Source organism: Macrobrachium nipponense, chromosome 27 (assembly GCF_015104395.2).
Source record: "Macrobrachium nipponense isolate FS-2020 chromosome 27, ASM1510439v2, whole genome shotgun sequence".
In the NCBI taxonomy this organism is placed as follows: Eukaryota; Metazoa; Arthropoda; class Malacostraca; order Decapoda; family Palaemonidae; genus Macrobrachium; species Macrobrachium nipponense.
In genome coordinates, this window is record NC_087216.1 from 71,852,559 (window position 1) to 71,863,859 (window position 11,301).

The 11,301-nt window shown below is 39.6% G+C and overlaps 1 pseudogene; it reads left to right on the forward strand.

Annotated features, from left to right (window-relative positions):
- The window catches only part of LOC135201074 (C-type lectin domain family 4 member E-like), a 100,146-nt pseudogene extending 93,322 nt beyond the window's left edge, over positions 1-6,824 (forward strand).
- The last annotated feature ends 4,477 nt before the right edge of the window (positions 6,825-11,301 follow it).

An 11,301-nucleotide genomic window follows, 5' to 3' on the forward strand; every position in this document is an offset into this window, starting at 1 on the left:
TCATCTCCATCTTCTCCAAATAGCTGCTTTTTTCTGGAGACAATTGTCTATTTCCCATCCGGGATATTTCATATCTCTGATGCATTTCCGCCGTGCTCTTGCATGCACGGATGCATACTGCAGGCAAACGCTTCCACACTGCATGGAAAACAGTTCATGTGCAACTCTACACTTTCTCGCCCCAGGAGAGGAGAGAATTCCCGAAATATATCGTTCGAACGAATCGACTTAACTGCTTTGGTCTGTAGACAGTAACCTATTTACGTTAAACGAAAACCAGACAAGAAATAATGGATGGAAACTAGAACTGAAGAGATACAACACATCCCATTGTGGGAACTTCTTTACAAACAAGATATGTGACACCTGGAATAAACTGCCACCAGAAGTTGTAAACAGCAACAGTGTGGAAGAGTTTAAAAGAAAGCTAGACAGAATCATCAAGAAGATACTGTGAATGCACAGTAAAACCTACTCCTGTTCTTCAGTGCTTCAGTCATATAGTAATGTCTGCTCACTGACTGAAGGTATTTCCCTGGACAAAAGGACGTTAGTGGCTCTCAATAGATAGCTCAAAAACAAAGTAATGTATTACAGGACAACACAATACGAATATCACTCCACGGAAGGTCCTCAAGATATCCATTTTCCTTAAAATCATCGTTAGAGATATATTTTAAGAGCATCGTTAGAGATATATTTTAAATCTCCAAGAACAAAAATCACCATTATATCCCGATTTCCTGTGACAGGGTAAACATCCTTGAATAACTTCGAAAACATTTGTTAAAAATCACATTTTTTTTGTCATAAAATAATAAAATTTGGCTGAGAGAGCAGAAATAAAATTACGTATACTACACAAGAGTATCTAGAGAATTTAATTCTGAGTTAAATAAAAGTAACTTCACGAGAAATAGGATGACTTTGAGTGAAGTTTGGCTAAAGAACTGAACGCATAACATGTAACAGGTTGAAGAAAGGAGCCATTTTTAAAACGTCAAAATTATGAGGTCTGGTGGATAAAGTCAGAAGAAAGAGCGCATTTATAAATGCAGGCATATTATTAGGACAAGTATTACTGAATGCTGAAAAAAATGGCACACAGCAACAGTAACGTACTGTGCTATACTCGTTAACAACACTGATGTCATCCTCTGGTTGGGAAACCCAAGAAGAAGAACGATCTCTATTATAGGAATTGGTTTACTCTCTCTCTCTCTCTCTCTCTCTCTCTCTCTCTCTCTCTCTCTCTCTCTCTCTCTCTCTCGGACAACGTAGCTTCTTCTTAAGCAGGGCATTTGAACCATGAATATGGCGAAGGTTTATCTGAAAATATACTGCTACACACACACACACACACACACACAGAATGCAGTTAAGACTAGCTCATTATGAAACTTGCACAATAAAGTTCTTAAATTCTATGTTTCTTTTTTTATTACTTTTTGCACCACGGCGTGTCCCTAGGGATCCTAGGATATTATACCCTTTAAGCAAGGACTTTTATTATAGACGATCGGGCGGGTTGGGGGTGGGCGTAGAGGCGGCTGATGCATGTCAAGCAACGCACGCCCTCCTGATCATCTCTCTGGGTGGGAATTCAGACTTCAGAGAGAGGACGAACGCCATTAGAGCAAGAAGTACTACTAAACTCACATCTCATACTCTACAGAGATGCAGTGTCCGAGTACGGCCGTTTCTTCTTGCTTGCGTCTGCTTGCGACCATTTTTCTCCTCCTTGCAATGGCTGGTCGCTGCCACTCGCAGCAATTGGATAATATTCAGCTCAGCAAAATTCAAGGCTCCATCGAAACCCTCACTCACGTGGTACAAGGTGAGGAGGAGGGAAAGAGAGTTGTGAATCGTGTGAATTGTTGCATTTATTCGTATTTTTGTGCTAAAAAAGAACATTACATTATATGCACTGTAAAGTCCGTATTGAGTCTTTAGAATTATAATGTCCAATGTGGCCACAAAACCACAGCTTAACAAAAAAACATATTTTCAAACCATAGTTTCCGTTTTTATTTTCAGAGCTTTCGGAGAACGTCACATCAGGAATCGGGAAGCTTTCGGACGTCACAGCAGGAATCGGGAAGCTTTCGGACGTCACAGCAGGAATCGGGAAGCTTTCGGACGTCACAGCAGAATCGGGAAGGCTGGACGTCCACAGCAGGAATGGGCAAAAAGGCTTTTCGGACGTCACAGCAGGAATCGGGAAGCTTTCGGACGTCACAGCAGGAATCGGGAAGCTTTCGGACGTCACAGCAGGAATCGGGAAGCTTTCGGACGTCACAGCAGGAATCGGGAAGCTTTCGGACGTCACAGCAGGAATCGGGAAGCTTTCGGACGTCCACAGCAGGAATCGGGAAGCTTTCGGACGTCACAGCGGAATCGGGGAAGCTTTCGGGAGCGTCGCACGGGAACTCGGGACAGCCAGTGAATCGGAAGCTTTCGGACGTCACAGCAGGAATCGGGAGCTTTCGGACGTCGCAGCAGGAATCGGGGAAGCTTTTCGACGTACGCAGAATCGGGAAGTTTTCGGAACGTCGCAGCAGGAATCGGGAAGCTTTTCGGACGTCGCAGCAGGAATCGGGAAAGCTTTCGGACGTCGCAGCAGGAATCCGGGAAGGCTTCGGACGTCACAGGCAGGAATCGGGAAGCTTCGGAGAACGTCACCTCCAGGAATCGGGAAAATGTTCAACCTATTGGCCATAGGTGATTAATCAACGTTTTGTTATTTAATAATATTATTATATATATATATATATTATAATGTATATATATATATATAGTGATATATATATATATATATATATATATATATATATATATATATATATATATGTATATATACATATCATATATATATATATATTATATATATATATATATATATATATATATATATATAATATATATAGGAATAAACTGATCTTTAAAGTGATAGAAGATAGATTTTGTGAGGTGTTTATATGCAGATAGATAAGCAAGAGGCAGAGAGAGAGAGAGAGAGAGAGAGAGAGAGAGAGAGAGAGAGAGGAGAGAGAGAGAGAGAGAATACTTAGGTGTGAATTTAACCAAGTACACTCCATAGAGGAACAGAGTGAACAAAATAGAGCTTTGCGAGAAAAGCTGACAACGAAGAGCTCTCAAACTGCTGGTGTCCTCTCAAGATGGAGTCGGTCATTTTGAATGGCTGAACGCAGAGCACAGGAGGAGGCAATATGGCTGACACGAGAAAGCCTGTCGAATTGACTGCTCAAGATGTGTAGAGGGAAATTGAGTGAGATAATGAGCTATGATGGTGGCAGCCTAATCGAGTGTTTGGCCAGGGTGTGTAAGGTGAGTCTGGACTTTGGAAAGATTCCAAGGGAATGGGTCTAGGAAGAAATGGTTCCTTAGTATGAGGGAAGAAGTGATTCTGTAGAGTTTAAAAGAATTATTTAGGGCTATTTTCACTTAGAAAAGGACAAGATAGATTTTAGAAGGTTTAATAGGAGAACAATGCAAGTATTGTAAAGATGGTTATGAGACCATTACCGAAGCAGTCAAGGAAAAAAGCAGAGAAGCTACAGAGTAGAATATTGACGGATGAAAGTGATTAAAGTTTTGATGGTGAAAGCTGACCTTGTGCTGGAATTGATCAGGAGAACTTTAGAACCACCTACAGTGAGCCATGCAAGAGACCAAAATGGGTGGGCAGTTGGCATTGCCCAATGAGGAACTAAACCAGAGATAAACCAGCTAAAAACTGACATGACATTCAATGCTGCTAAGAAACATTCTTACTTTGACTTCCAGATCATCTTTACTGTGAAAACGGTTGGGTGAAGCTGAGATCCTCCTGTTACTTCCTTGGCAAAGACATCAGCAACTGGGAACAGAGCCGTCAGAAATGCTTAGCCTTGGATTCCGACTTGGTCACATCACTAGCGATGAGGAAGTACAACTTCCTCTCGTGGTGAGTACAAGTGACTGTGAGTTTAAATACTATTCAGGTAGCCACTACGGTGGTACCATCAACTTTGTTTCATCAGACAGATAAGTCACTGATCTAAGTTCAAATAGACCCAGCCAAAGACTTTGATCTTAGTGCATTTAATATTACTAAAACACAATACACATTTATAAGGAAGTTGCTGGTACTATATACCTGTAAGCCCTGAGGGGCCCCGTGCTACCATATAAAGGCTGTCCTTTCCTTTACTGGTACCAGCTCGTATCGTAAAAAAAAATAATCTTTCAAATGAGTTACACAGGAGCAAAGCTACATTATATATATCATAAACTTCAAACAAATTTCTTGTCGCATATTTCCATAGAAATTTTTTGACAGCTGAATTATCTTCCGTTTTTCAAGAATTGACCCATGGAGACGACGGAGAACCACACTTTCCCTTTCAATCTAATCAATTTCTTCTCTTTGCAGATCTTGCAAAGGTCGATCACCTATGTAGGACTGAATGACCTGCAGGAAGAAGGAACCTACAGATGGGTTTGCAGATGGCACCATCCACGAAATCTTTGAATCATGGTAAGAGGCTGAAATTTTAGCAACAGGAATTCAGAGATAGTACCTAGATCAGAATGAGCGTTAGGCTTCTTCAAGAAAACTGAGAGGAAGAAGCATAATTCGAATTATATCGTTCATTAGGGTCACAGACTCACTGGATCACACTTCGAATACTGAGAAATGATAACCAGAGTTAGACAGAGGACCATTTATCACTCTCCACAGTATCACGTAATGTATATTTCAGGCAGTACCCCAATACTTGAAATTTCGACCACAGGTAGGCCTGTGTCTGAAACTTTTCCTAAAAGATCAATCCATTCAAAAGTTATTAAGCATTACTGATGAGACGGCTTTAAAAAAAAAAGTATTGGGCTTTCAGATGGAGATTCTTAAGTCTCCTTTATCTTATGCTGTTCATTCCTTGAAGGGTATTATAATTCCTACCCTCAGGACTAGGCACAAGTGGTGGAGGACACTGGCAGCATTTTAGTACTAGAACTCTTCTAGTGTTACCATTCGTCAATGACAATGGAAGTGGTGGTATTCTCAACATTGATTATCTTTCTCCCTCCAGGTGGGGTAAAGGTGAACCCGATAACTACGGTTCACGACAACACTGTGTCGTTTTCTATTTCCACAAAGAATATCGCTTCAGTGATGTCTGTTGTGTCAATGAGTACAGGTAAGGAAAAGACGATCGCTTCAATGATCACATTTGTGCCAATGAGTTCAGGTAAGGAATTCATTATTATTTCATTGGATGAAATCTATTCGTACTGAACAAGTACACGTAAGTGGCCATTGACTTGAAATTCAAGCTTCCAAAGAAATATGTTGGTTTTCAAACCTCCCACTACAGACCCCTAACTGCAGCAGTAGCTGATCATGATTATGATCATGAAACCATTTCAACAGAATAGATTCATTACTTGATAATTTCTGAAACCCAAAAAAACCTATAAGTAGTTGGAGATTCTTGTAACAAGAGTTAGAAACAGACAAAAAGTCCACTCCATGACTACTTTCTGAAGATTACTCTACAATGCTCTGAAAGTACATTTCCTTTTGCTCTGTGAAGCTGAAATCATCTTCACAGTCAAGAGTTTAGAAGTCAACCAAGGTTGTCTACCTCAAAACAATTATTTCCTCTAGAGAGGAATGATACAAAACTTTACCTTATTCTCTACCAACAGGTATATCTGCGAGAAACCTGCCCAACAACTGGATTGGAAGTCTGCTTCAATGCTAGAATAAGAAATGCCCACAGACAATGAAATGGAACATGCATTAGGACAAAGAATTCCTTCCAAGTGTCTACATCAAGTGAAATTGCCTGCTTTTTATGTGCTTGTATTTCTTAAGCTGCATTCTGTTGAACAACTCCATAGTTCATGTTAACATTTCTTCAATTAACAGTAATATAAGAGCAATATTTAGGTCTTACTCACAAATTGATATACTGTACCTGTTTTAGAAAGGGGTCCTTGTGGCTACAAGCCACCTTCCACAGTAGTTTTCATGTGGAACGTAAGTATGTATAAAGTTATCTGATACCCATTTGGTAAAGAACTGAAGTGCTCTGTGAACCAAGTTTCTTTCCAAGTAGTTTCTCTCTCTCTCCAGGTGAGCACAATCTCAGGCTTCCAGGAAAGTGGTTTTGTCACCTCAATAAACATGGTTGAACTAATTCGAAATGGGTGGACTTTCTCTCATCAGACACTTGAGTCTTTGTGTTTCTGTAAAGTGCTCTAATTCCCTAGATTACACTAAAAATAATACAAGTATTTTCAAGATGCATTTTTAAAATGATACATTAAACAACTGTGCATACTTAGGTTCCCATTCTCTTTCATAGGGGATGTTTCCTTCAATTGGACGTGTAGACTTCATCTTGCATCCCACAGGCAGCCTGCAACCAATTTCTGGTTCATTTCTTGCTGGGAACATTTTCAGATATCTTTGTAGGATGCGTGCATGCTGCAATGCAGAAATTACCCAAGCAAGTTTGCAACAAAACATTCCTGTTGTTAGAGACAGAAAACTACATTTTGAATTCCCTACAAAAACAGGGAAGCAATACTCCATTGGGACAAAATTTCCTAAAAAATGTGAAAAAAATCAGTCATGGATCAAGGAAATATACTGTATGCTCAACTACAGTAGCTCTTTTATCTCATTGCTTTCCAATATACCTCTGCTTTATGTTTTTTCACTAACACTACTTCAAGACTAAAGCCAGACATGCAAATCATATTTAGTATTCTATTTTCATATTCTAAGTACCATCCTGCAGTTATAATATCTCACCCATCAAAATTAATATCTTAAAAGACAAGAACTACATTTGCAGCATTATTGATCAGGAGATATATAAATAAAATTTGACTCGGTTAAACTTTTGTTTTTCTCTCTAAAAGTTGCATGCTGTTTAATACCTTTTAATTACATTACAACGACTGACACCTCCTTTATAAATTAAGATATAAAAATTGCTGTGAGGTCCATGAGTGGTAATACTGTTGGTCTCTCTGAGCTGATATCTAATTTATTATACAAGTGTTGATCATAACTGTGTCAATTTTACATATGAAACAATTGTTAGTAGAGAGTGGAAAGCAAGATGGAAGAAAGGTAATACGAACAGAGGTACAGCAAAAGGAACGAAAGGAGTTGCAGCTGGGGTCAGAAGGGACGCTGCAAAGACCCTTAATTTCACATAATGTTTATATCTTCATTGAAGCTTTCAGAGGCTAAAATCTGTCACAAAACCAACTTAAGTTTCAAGTCACAGACGACTGGAATGCTTTTCGGTCGTTGTTGGTGATCCAGTAGGATATTTTTTCCGTCGAGGGAGAAAAATCTTGATTAGTGACACCATAACTGCATAAGTTTGTGGAGTCAATTGCATAAATGCTTGCAAGCACCTTTAGCTGAAAACCTCACAACTGCACCGTTCATGGAGACCACTGCTGTGCCTGGAGAACACTTTCTCTTATCTTTCCCTCCTTGTTTTCCTTGCATATTAAGATTGGGTCATAAAATATTGACCTTCATTCCTAACAATTCAATCCCCCAAAATACATCTGGACAAACTGGGGTACTGTGCCACTATAGAATATATAGAATATAGGCCAAAAGCCTAGTGGTGAGATCCAATAGGTCTGAAAGGTGTAACAGGAGGTAAGCCTCACAGTTGCACTATGAATCAAGTGTTAGGAGAGGGTGGAAAGTAAGATGGAGACAGAGAATATCAAAGGAGGTACAGTAAAAGGAACGAAAGTTGTTGCAGATGGGTCTGAAGGCACGCTGCCAAGAACCTTAAGTAATGCCTACTAGGGGAAGTCATAGATGTGACTGGCTGACCTCACGGTAGCCTCTATGAAAATGACACTAAACAGAAAAGTATTCAGAAGCTCTTATCATTAAAAGTCATTCTTGTAGGGAAGGACAATAGAGTTTGCCTTCAATAACAAAATCTAAATTCCAGCCAACTTGATTACTTAAGAGATGCTAAATAATCACTTAAGACATGAATGGGCGCATATGATCTCTGCTGGCATCTTGGATTGGAGGGGAACATTGAATTTGGACTGAAGGCGAAGCGCTGGGACCGATGAGGTCATTCGTCGCCGGGGGAAATTGAGAGTAGAAAGTTTTGAAAGTTATAACAGGAGGAAAACCTCACAGTTGCACTGAGACAATTGTTAAGGGAGGGTGGATAGCATGATGGAAGAAAGAGAATATGAATGGAAGTACAGTAAAAGGCAGGAAAGGGGTCACATGCTTGGTTTCTTCTCAGTTAGCCTGTGCTGGTAAGGTGATGTAATCTCTCTTAACTTTCAGACATCTAAATGGGAGAAAATGCATAGCTCATTAGTGTTGACCTGCACCTCTATAGATGAGGTTCATTCTTCGACGTCGTCTGCCTTGTTTAATATGAAAGCTTCAAGAAAGGTTTAATAATCTTCAACTCGCATCTAGTTGTAGTTACTGAAAATGATACCTCTTCAGTGCCAACAATAACTATTCTGGCCATGAACAACAGTTAAGAGATTTCTTTGCAATTGGTTGGTCTGTCTTATAAGACCCCTAGGGTGGAGGGGGGGGGGGGGGGGGGGAGCGGCTGAGCTTCACCTGACATCACTAGATTGTCATTTGCTTTTCAACAGCAAAATGAAATCCACCTGAGGCGAGGCAGCCCTCATTTTTGGCCTACAACCAACTTTTGGATATATGGGCATGTTACACCCTTACTGATGTTTACACAAATGTTTCTTTCTCAACCCATTACCTTTTTTGGGATGTCACTAATTGTACACACATATATAGTGAGCTCTTATATTGCTCTGCAAATCTCTCTAGTTTTTGTTTTGGCATAGCCATTACACTAACCACACACACATTCAGAGGTCCGGATAAACTAATCCTTTATAATAATAAACATACATAGGCTACTTGGTAACTATAATCAATTACTGAAGTTTTTAATGAATATTGGTAATGATCAGTTATAGTTTTAAAAGTGATATGAGGAATGAGTGGGTTGGGTATCCAGTGCCATCTATATGGTTGCCCTTGGCCTTACAAGAAATGGTCTTGGTAGAATAGAAACCTTCACCCAAAGGCCAAGCACTGGGACCTCGAGGTCATTCAGTGCTGAACTGGTAAAAAAAATTTGAATATGAATGGAGGTAGAGGAATAAAAGGAGGGATGGGGATGAATGGATGTTGCAAAGAACCTCAAGTAATGCCTACAGTGCCCAGCAGGAGGTGCACTGATGACATGGCACCATAAGGGAAACAAGATAATTTACGGATATAGCAGAACTGGGACGGCAAGGTTATTCTGTACCGATTTGACACACTAGTGGGATTTCTGTAAAGAACAATCTTTAATTTATGGCAAAAACTGGGCAGTTTTGAAGAGTTGGTTTCACAAGACCAATAAGCTGATTAACAGAAATCCTAGGGTTGACCCAAAAAGGATTAGATAATTTTACGTGGCTAAGAACTAACTGGTTACTTGGCAACAGGACCTACAGTTTAATGTGGGAACCGCACATCTATTGAGAAATTGAAATAATTTCCGTAAGATCCCTTGTTGGCAGAGGAGAAGCAAACTAAATCCTAATTGGTATTCCTTTCACATTTCACACACTGAAGATTCTTTCCTGTGGGAACTCTTCCCATATTCATTAAATTTTGTAATAAATGGAATAATCTGTGGACTACGGTAGTTTGTACCCTAAAATACTGGTTGTAATTTATTTTGGACCTGTAGCATAGTGCGTTATCAGTGACCCTTGTGCATTGTTTTCTATGCATTACTAAAGGTTCTTTGCAGCACAACTTTGGCCCCAGGCTCCAACCCTTTTCTATTCCTATTTTTTTCCTCCATCAGACCTTTTCCAACCTGTAAAAACAGTTTCATGGCGTATCTGAGGTTGTTGTCCGTTACACCTTTTTAATGACTTTCAGCGGTGATTGACCTCATAGGATCCCCATCCCACCCCGGGCCTAATTCCTAAATAAATGATTATTTTGGAACCTTTTGACCGCAAAACACAACTAACCATACTTCAAGAGGAAACTCAAAACCAACCTACTTTACAGACACCATCCTACTAAGGAACATGAACTCTGATCTACTCTGTATGTACAGTATTGTATGTAGTACTAGGATGGAAAACCCTTCTACTGCATCAATTTTACATAATACTGTCGTGAAACTAAAAAGGCACGAAGAGTATGAACCACCTTTGTAAGTAAGGTGGTGTCTGTATAGCACTGTAAAAGAAAAAAGGTTACAGAAAGCCAATGAACAAAAAACTACATATATTTTTCTCATTTACACAGTTCAACATAGTATTTCATTCACGCAAAGACATTCGCAACTAAAACCCTTACAGATTACTACTCATCCTCCTCCTATTCATCTTCATCTTCCTCCTCGTCATCGTCGTCTTCCTCAGCAGCTGCTGCTTGGACTTTTTTTTTTTTACCTTTGGTCGTCGTGTGTGCTGTTCCTCTTCATCTTTCTCCTCCTCTTATCATCAATTCTTCCTCCTCTTCGTTATCTTCCTGTTCTGCATTTCCAACCTCAAAAAAAAATTAATTGCATCTTTTAATTTAATATAATAAAAAGAATGCTGATTTAAGAATAGAACAGAACATGGAACTCAGGCCAATGTCCAAGTGGTTGGACCTACGTAAATTCAACTTAATATAATAAAAATAATAATAAAAAATAAAAAGATACTGATTCAATAATAGAATATGGAACTACCAGCCTCCAAAGTCCAAGTGCTGGGACTTGCTTTAAATTCCACTTAATATTGTAATAATAACAATAATAAAGGATAATGATTCAATAATAAAATATGGAACTCAGGCCAAAGTCAGTGATGGGACCTATGTCATTCAGAAGTAGTATGTATCAGGGACATTGAAAGTAGGGAGGTTGCTAGCTTCTCTACTAACACCTGTCAGAAGGTTGAGGAAAGGAAGGTGTAATAAAAAGAACACAAGGAGGTACAGTAAAGGAAATGAGAGGAGGCTGCAGCTAGGGACCCTTAGGAAGGGAAACTTGCAAGGAAGTCAAAAAGTATCAGGTGTACTGACGGAACTTCGCATTCCCTTCGTGAAATGACAGATTCACGAAACGGAGCTTTGTCCCACAACCACCAACCTATCCCACCTCTAGCATACCACATACGAGCAACGTGAAAGCCTTCTCTCTCTTGCGTTCATTTCAGCTCTCCAAGCAGCAAAAGAATTGC